The sequence below is a fragment of the Protopterus annectens genome, chromosome 1.part2, assembly GCF_019279795.1.
Source record: "Protopterus annectens isolate FY-2018-M chromosome 1.part2, PAN1.0, whole genome shotgun sequence".
Lineage (NCBI taxonomy): Eukaryota > Metazoa > Chordata > Ceratodontiformes > Protopteridae > Protopterus > Protopterus annectens.
In genome coordinates this window covers 336,951,453-336,966,938 of record NC_056727.1, presented here as the reverse complement: position 1 = coordinate 336,966,938, position 15,486 = coordinate 336,951,453, and the positions used below count along the sequence as shown (strand labels likewise).

At 40.3% G+C, this 15,486-nt stretch overlaps 2 pseudogenes; both read left to right on the top strand.

Annotated features, from left to right (window-relative positions):
* Nucleotides 1–699: 699 nt before the first annotated feature.
* LOC122792358 lies at nucleotides 700–3,090 on the top strand (annotated as a pseudogene).
* A 97-nt stretch (nucleotides 3,091–3,187) lies between these two features.
* Nucleotides 3,188–11,474, top strand: LOC122792357 (annotated as a pseudogene).
* Nucleotides 11,475–15,486: the final 4,012 nt, after the last annotated feature.

Here is a 15,486-nt window from a genome sequence, read left to right as displayed (position 1 = left end):
TGATTTTCTGAACTACCCTAGGCCCCAATTAGTTTGGATAATCGACTCTGTACTGTACTATGTTTTTTTTTTTTTTTTTACAGAAAAGCATAGTGACTTGGCAGAAAGAAGGCATCAGGAACAGAAAAAGAGGGCTGGAGAGGGGACTAAATGGGCAGGGTTATGGGAGGTACAAGGGGTGCATCATTGGTCTGGTTTTGTAGCTGCTACAAATAAGCATTGTTGAAACTTTGAATGCTCTATCACAGGACAGTAGTGCCACCCAGACAGGTGAAGAATCACTACAGTTCAGTTTTAAAAGTGGCATATTAGAGAGTTACACAGAATGATTTATCCGTTTATTCCCTCCACAATTCCCTAAAAAGGCTTCTCAGTGGGCAAAGAAAGAGACTTCAAATGTTTTGGTACAATAAGCACATTATGATTTAGTCCAGAGATTGTTATTCGAAAAGGCCTTTTTGTGCATTTTATTGGGACATTAAGTTATATATTAATTATTATTTTAATACAATTATTTACAGGGTTGTGCACTCTGCTTGGACAAGAGTGGATTGAAAGTAATTATGAAATATTTTGGCAGTTGTTAGCCCTCAGAAAATGTCACCTCACATGAAAAAAAGCAATACTGATAAAAAATCTAGAGTTTTTAACAAGATGTGGACTTCTAATTATTTATTTACTGAGGTCAAAGGTAAAGCCATGTGCTTAGCTTGTGGAGAACAGATTGCTGTATTTAAGGATTACAATTTGAATCGTCATTATGAGACTAAACATGCAGTGAAATATAACAGCTTGACTGATGCAGAGTGGGCACAGACATCTGAAGCTTTGCTAGCTAAGCTGGAAAAGCAGCTTTGTGAGATATCCAACAAAATTGCAAAAAAAATAAGCCATTCTGTGATGGGGAGTTCATCAAAGAGTGTTTGGTGGATGCTGCAGTGCTAATATGTCCTGAGAAAAATAAGCATTTGAGAATTGGCCCCTCTCCAGGAGAACCATAATGAGAAAGATCAAGGATATTGCAGGAAATATGGAGTTTCAGCTGCAAAACAGATGATTTTGACTTTTTCTTCTTGGCTCCAGATGAGAGCTGTGATGTCTCCGGCACAGCCCAGTTACTCATATTTGTACGTGGGATAACGAAAGACTTTGATATTATGGAGAAGCTGGCAGGAATGCGGAAAATGAAAGGGATGATTATGGGGAGTTATTTGTTCATGGAGGTAAATGCATGCTTGGGCAAGCTGGGACTGAAATGAGACAAACTGGCAGGTATTACAAATGATGGTTGTCCAAATCTGACAGGAAAAAATTTTGGACTTTTGAAGCAGATGCAAGATAAAGTGACTGAAATGACCCCAGAATAGAAACTGGTATTTTTGCATTGTGTTTTTCATCAGGAGGTGTTGTGTAAGTCTGTGCTAAAAATGAACCATGATGATGTTGTAACTAAAATATTTAACTTTATCAGGGCAAAAGCATTGTATCACAGTTTGTTGCACTTTTGGAGGAGCATGAAACTGAATGTAGCAAAAGAGGCTACCACACAGCTGTCAGATGGCTCAGTCTGGGCAAAGTGCTTCAGAGAGTATGAGACTTGAGAGCAGAGATTCCAAGATTTTGTGAGACGAAATGCAAGGACACCCACAACTCTCATATGCCAACTGGTTGGCAGATCATGCATTTGCTTTTGATGTGACTGTACTAATGAATGAACTAAATACCAAACTGCCAGGCAAGGGCCAATTTGCACATGAAATGTACAGGCTGGTGAAGGCTTTTAGGAGAAAATTGCAGTTTTTTTCAAGTCATTTGAAGAGCAACATTCTCAACCACATGCCAACACTGAAAGAAGCCACAATATCAGGTGATCACCTCCGCAGGTATTCATCCATCTTAGGAGCACTGCATGGTGAGTATACAAAGTGATTTGAAGACTTCAAAACAGTTGAGAATGAAATGCACATGACTGCTTCTCCTTTCACTTGCACTGTAGATAATGCACCCAGTGATGATCAGCTCAAACTCATTGACCTGGAGCCTGATACACTACTGCCAGAGCACTTTAAGTCCGTACCACTACTGGATTTTTGTTCTTCTCTCAAAGATGAAAACTTTCCAAACATGAGGGGGCATGCTCAGAAGATGTTGGTTCTCTTTGGATCTACCTATATATGTGAACAAATATTATCACTGATGAACTTTAACAAATCAGATACAGATCCAGTCTCCCTGACGATCATCTGTTAGCTGTCCCTTGCATATCCACCTCAGACATTCAAACTCACTTCAGTGCACTCGTTCAAGCCAAAGACAGACTAGAATTCTTTCACTGACTGAAAAAGAACTGAAAAAACAGCAAATGAAGTAATTAGGCTACAAAATATTGCAAAAACAGTCCTATTACTTTTTTGTATGAAGTTAATTCAATGTTGTTCTTTGAAATACTGCAAAAACATACAAATTATTTCTGTGACTGTTGATTAAATGTTGATTAAATAGTGATGCATTGTTGTTTTTACAATGCCAGTTTCACATTTTCATAGCCTAATCATAACATCTACCAGTAGCAGCTAATAAAAAACATACAATTTACTGCTTTCTATAAAGAGATAAAATTAATGTGGAGCAGTATTGAGTTCTGCCTATTGGTCCAGCCCTCGAAAACAGTCCCAGTTTCTCATGTGGCCCTTGGGAAAATTAATTGCCCACTCCTGTTTCAGAGACTCTTTAGTTTCTGGTGTTACATCACCATCTATGTAAAAATCATTGTATACCAGGTGATAGCACTGAGGCTGGACTACCTAGATATTAAGGTATGAAATTTCTTAACCGGCCTCACACTTAACACATTACTATATATATATATGTGTGTGTGTGTGTGTGTGTGTGTAGCACAGACTAACAAAAGTTCCATGTCATATCTTCCACATCTACAAACTCTAGTAGAACATGTCATGCATCAACAGATGGCATGCCATGCAAGTGAACTCATATGTCATACCAGTGTACATATGTTTATTTTGTTATCTTGTTGTTCTAATTTTCTGCATTACAGAGTCTTCTCAGGCTGTCAGGCCATGGATATGATGACCAGGGACACATAGTATTGCATTTCTGGACATTAGAGATGTGTATTTGGCTTTCAAAGTATCATGACATGCATCTTCTTGTGTGGAAATGTGTAATGTGTGCTTCTATTTCTGACTCTGTCATTGCTGCACATCCACTTCCTGTTTCCTCCCAGTGGTATAGAGAGGCAGGTAAGCCAAGGAACCATGGAGTACTGTACCTGGGTTACTTTGTCCACCACTGGTGACAATCTTTTGGTCCAAAATACATCCTCCAGCAGAGATGACATTGAACACAGATTGCTGGGAGTGGAGCATTAGCTACTGGTTGTGATGCTAACCATGGCCAGCTGTTGTCCCCACATGAGTCTGACAGTGGTGACTTTACTCATTAAAAATAACAGTCCACAAAATACCTCTCAACCCATCAACAATTCCAGTGCCTTCTTCCTCAGCTCTATCCCCACCTTTACCATAAAGAAGTAACTCTTCAGTCTTAAAACTAATATTGGTAAATTACCAGGCAACTATCTTAAAATTGCTGCTGAAGCCATAACCTATCCCATATCTATTCATTAATAGACCTGTCTAAGAATCTTGTATCCACTCCATCTGGAAGAAATCTTACATCCTGTCTCTTTACAATGGGGGCAAGATCAATGAACTCTCCAACTACATGCCCATAGCCATTATTTCACCTTTGTGTAAAATCCTGGAGAAATGCATTTACATTCAACTACTTATACTCAGCACTGTTTCAGATCACACAACAGCACTAACACTGCATTACTGAATTTCACAAATACCATCAATCAAAAATGCAACACAAACTGTCTGATATTCACACTATTGTTAGGCTTGCCAAAACCCTTGGATACAATGTCCCATGACAAGCTACTGTTTTTGCTAGCATCATTAGGCCACTCCCATTCCACCCTCTCCTGGTTCCAAAGCTAACCATCAGGTAGATTACAAGCTATTAAATGACAGTCAAGCTAATCCACCTTCCCGCCAGTATCTGTTGGTGTGGCTCAAGGATAGATACACAGACTTTCTTGTTCATCTTATATATTAACAATTTTCACACTGCTGTTAAACATGCCAACCAAATCTAATGTTCTGATGATTCTACTAATATGTTCAGCCCAGAATCTTATTCTGTTTCAGCAACTCATTCAAGACCCTTTCACTTCCATTGAAACTTGGATGGCCAACTCTGACTTCTTCCTAAATCCAAACAAGAAAAAACTATTCCTTTTCACCCCTAAGTCCCACACTGACTGCAAAACAAACTTCAAAATCTCCACCTGCAACAGCACAATAATTGAAGTAGTCTTGCGCACTAAATTACTAGGTGCCACTATTGACATTAACTTGAAATTTCACTTGCATATTCAACAAACTATTAAAAAGCTCGGTCTCTTGTACAAAGTTAAATACTATCTAAGTGAAAGTAACTGGGCAACCCTCCCATCCTTCTGTCTTCTTCCAACACTGCTATATGCCTCACCAATTTTCACCAACCTACAGACCACAAGAAGAGCAAACCTGAGCAGTGGTACAAAAAGTAACAAATCTGCATCTATAATCTTATTCTTCTCATCACTGCATTATCCTTAAGCACCTTCACTGGCTAGAGCTACCCGACTATCTTACAGTCAATCAACAAGTAGCACACAATGTAGTAAATGGACATGAAGAATGCCCTGCCCTAGGCTCTGTGACAAGGTTACATACCCAGCCTGCAACTCTGACAACTCCTCATGGTTCAAAAGTCCACAAATAGCTGGAGATGCTCTGTACTCCAGCTGTGCCTTCAAGGTATGGAACTCCATCCCACTCCCTTTTAGACTCATTAAAAAAACACACACATCTTCAAAACTAAACAAAAACAACCCCTTCTTAATTGTTGGCTATGCTGGTATTATACTCCGGCATAAGATTAAGAAATAATTAAATAAATAAACTGTAGTTGCCATTTCCCTAACTAGAGCCATGTATTGAGTTATTATATTATACTCTGTAATTTCTAGAAAACAGTCTCACTCCTTATTGTATACAATTCAAACTGTAAACTATTACTAGCCCTCAATTTCTATTTGCAAGTCTGTCCCACTTTTCTTCTCCACACTGTTTGAACCTACCAACTAGTACTACAACACTAAAACATGATGAAAGTTCTCTTGAACCAACTCAGCAATGAAACTGCAGCATTATTTAAAGACTCCTTCAATGTACTATTCCAAATATATATTAAGTGCATTTGTAAGCCCTTTTGTATTGCATTACTGTGTTTTAGTACTACTGTAAGAATGTCTTATAATTACTATTGTGAATATAGGGCCTGATTCCAAAAGACTTGCTCTCAGTGTAAGCCACCACTTAAACAGAGATCAGGTCTTTTGGAATCTGGCCCTTGGTGTAAGCTTGTTTATACATAGGCCTTACACAGATGTAAGTAATTTACACTGAGAACAAGGGCAGGATTCACGAAGGCTTGCACGGAGTGTAAGAGACGTGCAACACTCCATGCAAGCCTCGCGATCCAGGAACAGCCCTAAGCTCCGTGTAAGAGACCAGCTAAAACATCTCTTACGGACTGGGCGTGGACATGCTAAATACCTCACTTGCATCCGAAAGGTATGCAAATGAGGTATATTAGCGATCCACGAAGCAGAAACCAGTCCGTGTAGGAGACATTTTAGCTGCAGAAATGTACTCAGTTGACAACTGAGTACATTTCTGCAAATTCCACAACGGAGCGATGTCAGCTCCAAAAAAGGTTGCATATGACTCAGGCAGCATGCCAGTGGCCAAATATGTGGCCATTGGCAATACAACCCGATGCCAAAATGACAAAATTATATATTTTTTTTTCGGCGAACTTAAACCCAGCGCAGCCCTGCGCAAATGGGCTGCGCTGTATAAAAACATAAAAAAGAAGGTTATAAACCCACAAATGTGGGTTTCAAGCAATACATGGAATGACAATGCAGGAACCAGCAGACCAAAACCAACATGGCCACCGTGTAGTGGTTGCTAAGGGGGGAAGCTGAGTCTAAGACATGTAACTAAGCATTAGTAGGCAATCTCATGTAAATGAGGGTTCGGATACTGAATCTCACAGTCACACAGCAAATGAGCACAGTCTGGGTAGTGTAAGAGATACATAAGGGGAGGAATAGAGTAGGAGATAGGTGACATCACAGGGGGGAATGGTAGAAAGAAATGCAGTTCATTGGAGGCCAGTGTAACATGACAGATGACAGGCACAGATCATGAAAAGAGGTGTGCCACTATATAAGTCATGGAAAGTCAAGAAATGGAAGGTGTATACTGTTACTTACACCAAAGTTTCTTGCTGGGCATGCATGCGCATGTGTGCATGCCATGAAGCACGAGTAGGACAGTGTGCATGCGTGTAAGGCAGTCTGAGCATGTGGGAGCGTGTTGGGAGAAGTTTAACACTGTTTGCGTGGGCGTGCGCGCGTGTAGGGCAGGCTGAGTATGCTGGAGGCTGTTGGCAGACGTGTAACAGTGTTTGCGCGGGTGTACGCATGTTTTAACCCGAATAATTAGATTCTGAACTGTGTAAGCACGTGTGTGCGCGTGTAAGCCACTGTGAGCGTGTTTCAGATAGTATGCACATTGCTCCCCCCTGAGGAAACAGAGAGGAAAAAGGAAGCAACAGAATTAATAGGAAGCTAGCAGGGATAACTGCTGAAGCTAGCAGGTGAAAACAATTACAAGCAGGCAATTACACAGGCAGAATAGTAGCCCAGCCCAGCACTTAAAACTCTGCAAACAGTAGTGCAGGATGTTTCCATTAAGAGACACTGCAAGACAGGAGTAAGCTAATAGAAGTGAAAACTGAAAAAGCTGAACTCAGAGCAGAAATGTTAGGGGCTGCCATAGCTGTCATAATGAGACATAGGCGACTTGCTGATGGTGGTGACAATGCAGATGGTGCCAGACAACCCACAGTGAGGAGATGGAGAAGAGTGTACAGGCCCAGGGTCACCTACCACGGGTTACATGAGCTGGAGATAGTAGAGCATTATAGAGTGGACAGAGAGCTCCTGCAGCAAATTGTTGAGCTGTGCAGGCCACGCCTCACACACAGAACCAACAGAGGGGAACCCATCCCAGTGGAAACCAAGGTATGTGTTGGCCTAAGAATACTAGCAACAGGTACCTTCCAGAGACCAACTGGCGATATGATGGGGATATCACAGGCATCAGCCTCCAGGGTACTACACCATGTCAGCACATGTCGGTGATCATGTATATTTCCCCAATGCCCGTGAGGTATTGGCCAGCAATATGCGTCTCTTCCAGCAAATAGCGGAATACCCTGAGGTACTGGGTGCAATAGACTGCACGCACATATGCATCAAAGCACCAGCCGGTGAGCGGGGTAGGGCCTACATTAACCGCAAGGGCTTCCTCTCCATCAACTGCCAGGTCATGTGTGATGACCAGGGCATAATAATGAATGTGTGTGCTGGCTGCCCTGGGAGTTATCACAATTCCCACATCTGGCATTTGACGCAGCTGTACCAGACATTTGCCAATGGGGACATCCCACACAGACACCTAGTGGGGGATACAGGTTATGCACTGGAGCCGTGGCTGATGACACCCATCAGAAATGCACACACACCTGAACAGGAACGCCATAATGAGGCACACGCACAAACACGTAATGTAATAGGCGTGTGTTTGGGCTGCTCAAGTCACGGTTCCGGTGTCTGGACACATCAGGTGGAGCCTTGCAGTACACACCAACTACATGTACCCAAATTGTCATGGTATGTGCTATGCTACATAATACGATCTTGCGAAAACAGCTGCAGCAGGACCAGCATAGGGCGGGCCAAACAGCCCCACCATTGCCAAGGCCATCACAGGCAGAGCGTGACTCAGAGGAGGAACAACCTGAGCCTGCCCCAGTAGGCAGAAGGAGGCGTGCCCAGTATGCCCTGGCCTTGGCAAAGTGGCAACACATAGCACATACACTGGCTCAGCAGGAAGCCTGGGAATGATACCCCGGTCTGACGCACTCATATAGTAACAGGGATGCCTAACATGACACAACCTGCTCTCAAACATGTACAGGAGTGTAGTATGTGCATCCGACAGAGGCAGCCCTGCAGCACCACCTGAGGTATGATTGCCATGTGTTACGCAATGTAACACCTGAATTCTTTATCCCTACCACCACTGAGAAACTGATTCTAGCAAGAGTTTGCTTTCCTTTAGTAGAGTATCTGATGCATTAATAATTCATTTGGGTGGCAGTGACCTCTGTTACATATCAAACTGATCCTTTTCTGTAAAATCATGGCTGATTTAGCCATTTTATATCAAACTTTCCCAATTAAACAGATAGGATGGTCTTCTATCATACCAAACTTGCATCTAGCAACTTTTTAAGATTATGTACAAGCAATATTTAAAATGTGCCCCTGGCTTTGAGCCTTTGTCTCCTCTCCCTCCATAACATTTGTCTTTTTCTGGATTTCTTATGCTACAAAATTGATAGATATGGTTGAATGTCAAGTGTAGAAAGTGAGTGTCAAGTGCATTCTACTAGGAGCGGAGAGTTTCAGGGGAAGAGGAGTTTAGTGCTGCTTATGCCAAGTCTATTTACAATATGCAACTGTTGTTTAGAAAATGATAATCACTATTTTTCGAAACATTTGAAAGCATTGTTAGTAGCACAACAAGTAGTATAGTTGTTTTTGATGCAGAAGACTGTGGGTTCTACTCCCACAGTATGTGGATGGATTGCTAATACTGTACTGTGTTGTACTTTTAAAGGTTGGATGCTGCAGCCCTCAGTTACAGATCTCTCTCTTTAATGTGGGCTTATTCAGATGACTATTACTCTGTAGATATTATGCATTGACTGATATTGGTTGATTGTAATGACAAAAGTTTGAGTAGACCTTTACTGATGAAATGTTCTGAATTGGGCAGTTTTTTTTCATTTTTGGTTCATACATTTTGTTTCGTTGCTTACTGGAAAAAATGTTCAAAACTATAAATTTAAAACATGCTCTAACTTGGTGCTGTATTATACCAGGAATATAATTATAATCAGGAAGGTGTATTCATGTATGCATGGTCCTGAAAATGTGCAAGGGGCCTATGACTGAAAAACAACCTAAAGGTAAATGTTATCTGCTACTGGCCAGAGGCATTTTCTTTGAATGTGAATTTCAATGCTGTTTCTAAGTCTGTTTTCACTGTGAGACTGTATTGCTTTGTTTAGCAAATGTGTATCAGTGTTTGTGCTATAAAATTTGAAATAAGTTTTAAATTAAATCCAAATACTGTAGGTTCATAGATTAGTACAGTACTGGTCTAACTGCCTTTTGGGCCATATTAAGCCTAGACGTATACTGAACCATTTTGTATTTACAGTAAATTTGTTTTATTTTTCTTGTTTAATGTTCATCAGAAACATTTGTAGAAGTGTTTTATCCAGTTCAATTATATGTTTGATTATCCAAACAGTTTGATTTTCTGAACTACCCTAGGCCCCAATTAGTTTGGATAATCGACTCTGTACTGTACTATGTTTTTTACAGAAAAGCATAGTGACTTGGCAGAAAGAAGGCATCAGGAACAGAAAAAGAGGGCTGGAGAGGGGACTAAATGGGCAGGGTTATGGGAGGTACAAGGGGTGCATCATTGGTCTGGTTTTGTAGCTGCTACAAATAAGCATTGTTGAAACTTTGAATGCTCTATCACAGGACAGTAGTGCCACCCAGACAGGTGAAGAATCACTACAGTTCAGTTTTAAAAGTGGCATATTAGAGAGTTACACAGAATGATTTATCCGCTTATTCCTCCACAATTCCCTAAAAAGGCTTCTCAGTGGGCAAAGAAAGAGACTTCAAATGTTTTGGTACAATAAGCACATTATGATTTAGTCCAGAGATTGTTATTCGAAAAGGCCTTTTTGTGCATTTTATTGGGACATTAAGTTATATATTAATTATTATTTTAATACAATTATTTACAGGGTTGTGCACTCTGCTTGGACAAGAGTGGATTGAAAGTAATTATGAAATATTTTGGCAGTTGTTAGCCCTCAGAAAATGTCACCTCACATGAAAAAGCAATACTGATAAAAATCTAGAGTTTTTAACAAGATGTGGACTTCTAATTATTTATTTACTGAGGTCAAAGGTAAAGCCATGTGCTTAGCTTGTGGAGAACAGATTGCTGTATTTATGATTACAATTTGAATCATCATTATGAGACTAAACATGCAGTGAAATATAACAGCTTGACTGATGCAGAGTGGGCACAGACATCTGAAGCTTTGCTAGCTAAGCTGGAAAAGCAGCTTTGTGGGATATCCAACAAAATTGCAAAAAAAATAAGCCATTCTGTGATGGGAGTTCATCAAAGAGTGTTTGGTGGATGCTGCAGTGCTAATATGTCCTGAGAAAAATAAGCATTTGAGAATTGGCCTCTCCAGGAGAACCATAATGAGAAAGATCAAGGATATTGCAGGAAATATGGAGTTTCAGCTGCAAAACAGATGATTTTGACTTTTTCTTCTTGGCTCCAGATGAGAGCTGTGATGTCTCCGGCACAGCCCAGTTACTCATATTTGTACGTGGGATAACGAAAGACTTTGATATTATGGAGAAGCTGGCAGGAATGCGGAAAATGAAAGGGATGATTATGGGGAGTTATTTGTTCATGGAGGTAAATGCATGCTTGGGCAAGCTGGGACTGAAATGAGACAAACTGGCAGGTATTACAAATGATGGTTGTCCAAATCTGACAGGAAAAAATTTTGGACTTTTGAAGCAGATGCAAGATAAAGTGACTGAAATGACCCCAGAATAGAAACTGGTATTTTTGCATTGTGTTTTTCATCAGGAGGTGTTGTGTAAGTCTGTGCTAAAAATGAACCATGATGATGTTGTAACTAAAATATTTAACTTTATCAGGGCAAAAGCATTGTATCACAGTTTGTTGCACTTTTGGAGGAGCATGAAACTGAATGTAGCAAAGAGGCTACCACACAGCTGTCAGATGGCTCAGTCTGGGCAAAGTGCTTCAGAGAGTATGAGACTTGAGAGCAGAGATTCCAAGATTTTGTGAGACGAAATGCAAGGACACCCACAACTCTCATATGCCAACTGGTTGGCAGATCATGCATTTGCTTTTGATGTGACTGTACTAATGAATGAACTAAATACCAAACTGCCAGGCAAGGGCCAATTTGCACATGAAATGTACAGGCTGGTGAAGGCTTTTAGGAGAAAATTGCAGTTTTTTTCAAGTCATTTGAAGAGCAACATTCTCAACCACATGCCAACACTGAAAGAAGCCACAATATCAGGTGATCACCTCGCAGGTATTCATCCATCTTAGGAGCACTGCATGGTGAGTATACAAAGTGATTTGAAGACTTCAAAACAGTTGAGAATGAAATGCACATGACTGCTTCTCCTTTCACTTGCACTGTAGATAATGCACCCAGTGATGATCAGCTCAAACTCATTGACCTGGAGCCTGATACACTACTGCCAGAGCACTTTAAGTCCGTACCACTACTGGATTTTTGTTCTTCTCTCAAAGATGAAAACTTTCCAAACATGAGGGGGCATGCTCAGAAGATGTTGGTTCTCTTTGGATCTACCTATATATGTGAACAAATATTATCACTGATGAACTTTAACAAATCAGATACAGATCCAGTCTCCCTGACGATCATCTGTTAGCTGTCCCTTGCATATCCACCTCAGACATTCAAACTCACTTCAGTGCACTCGTTCAAGCCAAAGACAGACTAGAATTCTTTCACTGACTGAAAAAGAACTGAAAAAACAGCAAATGAAGTAATTAGGCTACAAAATATTGCAAAAACAGTCCTATTACTTTTTTGTATGAAGTTAATTCAATGTTGTTCTTTGAAATACTGCAAAAACATACAAATTATTTCTGTGACTGTTGATTAAATGTTGATTAAATAGTGATGCATTGTTGTTTTTACAATGCCAGTTTCACATTTTCATAGCCTAATCATAACATCTACCAGTAGCAGCTAATAAAAAACATACAATTTACTGCTTTCTATAAAGAGATAAAATTAATGTGGAGCAGTATTGAGTTCTGCCTATTGGTCCAGCCCTCGAAAACAGTCCCAGTTTCTCATGTGGCCCCTTGGGAAAATTAATTGCCCACTCCTGTTTCAGAGACTCTTTAGTTTCTGGTGTTACATCACCATCTATGTAAAAATCATTGTATACCAGGTGATAGCACTGAGGCTGGACTACCTAGATATTAAGGTATGAAATTTCTTAACCGGCCTCACACTTAACACATTACTATATATATATATGTGTGTGTGTGTGTGTGTGTGTGTAGCACAGACTAACAAAAGTTCCATGTCATATCTTCCACATCTACAAACTCTAGTAGAACATGTCATGCATCAACAGATGGCATGCCATGCAAGTGAACTCATATGTCATACCAGTGTACATATGTTTATTTTGTTATCTTGTTGTTCTAATTTTCTGCATTACAGAGTCTTCTCAGGCTGTCAGGCCATGGATATGATGACCAGGGACACATAGTATTGCATTTCTGGACATTAGAGATGTGTATTTGGCTTTCAAAGTATCATGACATGCATCTTCTTGTGTGGAAATGTGTAATGTGTGCTTCTATTTCTGACTCTGTCATTGCTGCACATCCACTTCCTGTTTCCTCCCAGTGGTATAGAGAGGCAGGTAAGCCAAGGAACCATGGAGTACTGTACCTGGGTTACTTTGTCCACCACTGGTGACAATCTTTTGGTCCAAAATACATCCTCCAGCAGAGATGACATTGAACACAGATTGCTGGGAGTGGAGCATTAGCTACTGGTTGTGATGCTAACCATGGCCAGCTGTTGTCCCCACATGAGTCTGACAGTGGTGACTTTACTCATTAAAAATAACAGTCCACAAAATACCTCTCAACCCATCAACAATTCCAGTGCCTTCTTCCTCAGCTCTATCCCCACCTTTACCATAAAGAAGTAACTCTTCAGTCTTAAAACTAATATTGGTAAATTACCAGGCAACTATCTTAAAATTGCTGCTGAAGCCATAACCTATCCCATATCTATTCATTAATAGACCTGTCTAAGAATCTTGTATCCACTCCATCTGGAAGAAATCTTACATCCTGTCTCTTTACAATGGGGGCAAGATCAATGAACTCTCCAACTACATGCCCATAGCCATTATTTCACCTTTGTGTAAAATCCTGGAGAAATGCATTTACATTCAACTACTTATACTCAGCACTGTTTCAGATCACACAACAGCACTAACACTGCATTACTGAATTTCACAAATACCATCAATCAAAAATGCAACACAAACTGTCTGATATTCACACTATTGTTAGGCTTGCCAAAACCCTTGGATACAATGTCCCATGACAAGCTACTGTTTTTGCTAGCATCATTAGGCCACTCCCATTCCACCCTCTCCTGGTTCCAAAGCTAACCATCAGGTAGATTACAAGCTATTAAATGACAGTCAAGCTAATCCACCTTCCCGCCAGTATCTGTTGGTGTGGCTCAAGGATAGATACACAGACTTTCTTGTTCATCTTATATATTAACAATTTTCACACTGCTGTTAAACATGCCAACCAAATCTAATGTTCTGATGATTCTACTAATATGTTCAGCCCAGAATCTTATTCTGTTTCAGCAACTCATTCAAGACCCTTTCACTTCCATTGAAACTTGGATGGCCAACTCTGACTTCTTCCTAAATCCAAACAAGAAAAAACTATTCCTTTTCACCCCTAAGTCCCACACTGACTGCAAAACAAACTTCAAAATCTCCACCTGCAACAGCACAATAATTGAAGTAGTCTTGCGCACTAAATTACTAGGTGCCACTATTGACATTAACTTGAAATTTCACTTGCATATTCAACAAACTATTAAAAGCTCGGTCTCTTGTACAAAGTTAAATACTATCTAAGTGAAAGTAACTGGGCAACCCTCCCATCCTTCTGTCTTCTTCCAACACTGCTATATGCCTCACCAATTTTCACCAACCTACAGACCACAAGAAGAGCAAACCTGAGCAGTGGTACAAAAAGTAACAAATCTGCATCTATAATCTTATTCTTCTCATCACTGCATTATCCTTAAGCACCTTCACTGGCTAGAGCTACCCGACTATCTTACAGTCAATCAACAAGTAGCACACAATGTAGTAAATGGACATGAAGAATGCCCTGCCCTAGGCTCTGTGACAAGGTTACATACCCAGCCTGCAACTCTGACAACTCCTCATGGTTCAAAAGTCCACAAATAGCTGGAGATGCTCTGTACTCCAGCTGTGCCTTCAAGGTATGGAACTCCATCCCACTCCCTTTTAGACTCATTAAAAAAACACACACATCTTCAAAACTAAACAAAAACAACCCTTCTTAATTGTTGGCTATGCTGGTATTATACTCCGGCATAAGATTAAGAAATAATTAAATAAATAAACTGTAGTTGCCATTTCCCTAACTAGAGCCATGTATTGAGTTATTATATTATACTCTGTAATTTCTAGAAAACAGTCTCACTCCTTATTGTATACAATTCAAACTGTAAACTATTACTAGCCCTCAATTTCTATTTGCAAGTCTGTCCCACTTTTCTTCTCCACACTGTTTGAACCTACCAACTAGTACTACAACACTAAAACATGATGAAAGTTCTCTTGAACCAACTCAGCAATGAAACTGCAGCATTATTTAAAGACTCCTTCAATGTACTATTCCAAATATATATTAAGTGCATTTGTAAGCCCTTTTGTATTGCATTACTGTGTTTTAGTACTACTGTAAGAATGTCTTATAATTACTATTGTGAATATAGGGCCTGATTCCAAAAGACTTGCTCTCAGTGTAAGCCACCACTTAAACAGAGATCAGGTCTTTTGGAATCTGGCCCTTGGTGTAAGCTTGTTTATACATAGGCCTTACACAGATGTAAGTAATTTACACTGAGAACAAGGGCAGGATTCACGAAGGCTTGCACGGAGTGTAAGAGACGTGCAACACTCCATGCAAGCCTCGCGATCCAGGAACAGCCCTAAGCTCCGTGTAAGAGACCAGCTAAAACATCTCTTACACGGACTGGGCGTGGACATGCTAAATACCTCACTTGCATCCGAAAGGTATGCAAATGAGGTATATTAGCGATCCACGAAGCAGAAACCAGTCCGTGTAGGAGACATTTTAGCTGCAGAAATGTACTCAGTTGACAACTGAGTACATTTCTGCAAATTCCACAACGGAGCGATGTCAGCTCCAAAAAAGGTTGCATATGACTCAGGCAGCATGCCAGTGGCCAAATATGTGGCCATTGGCAATACAA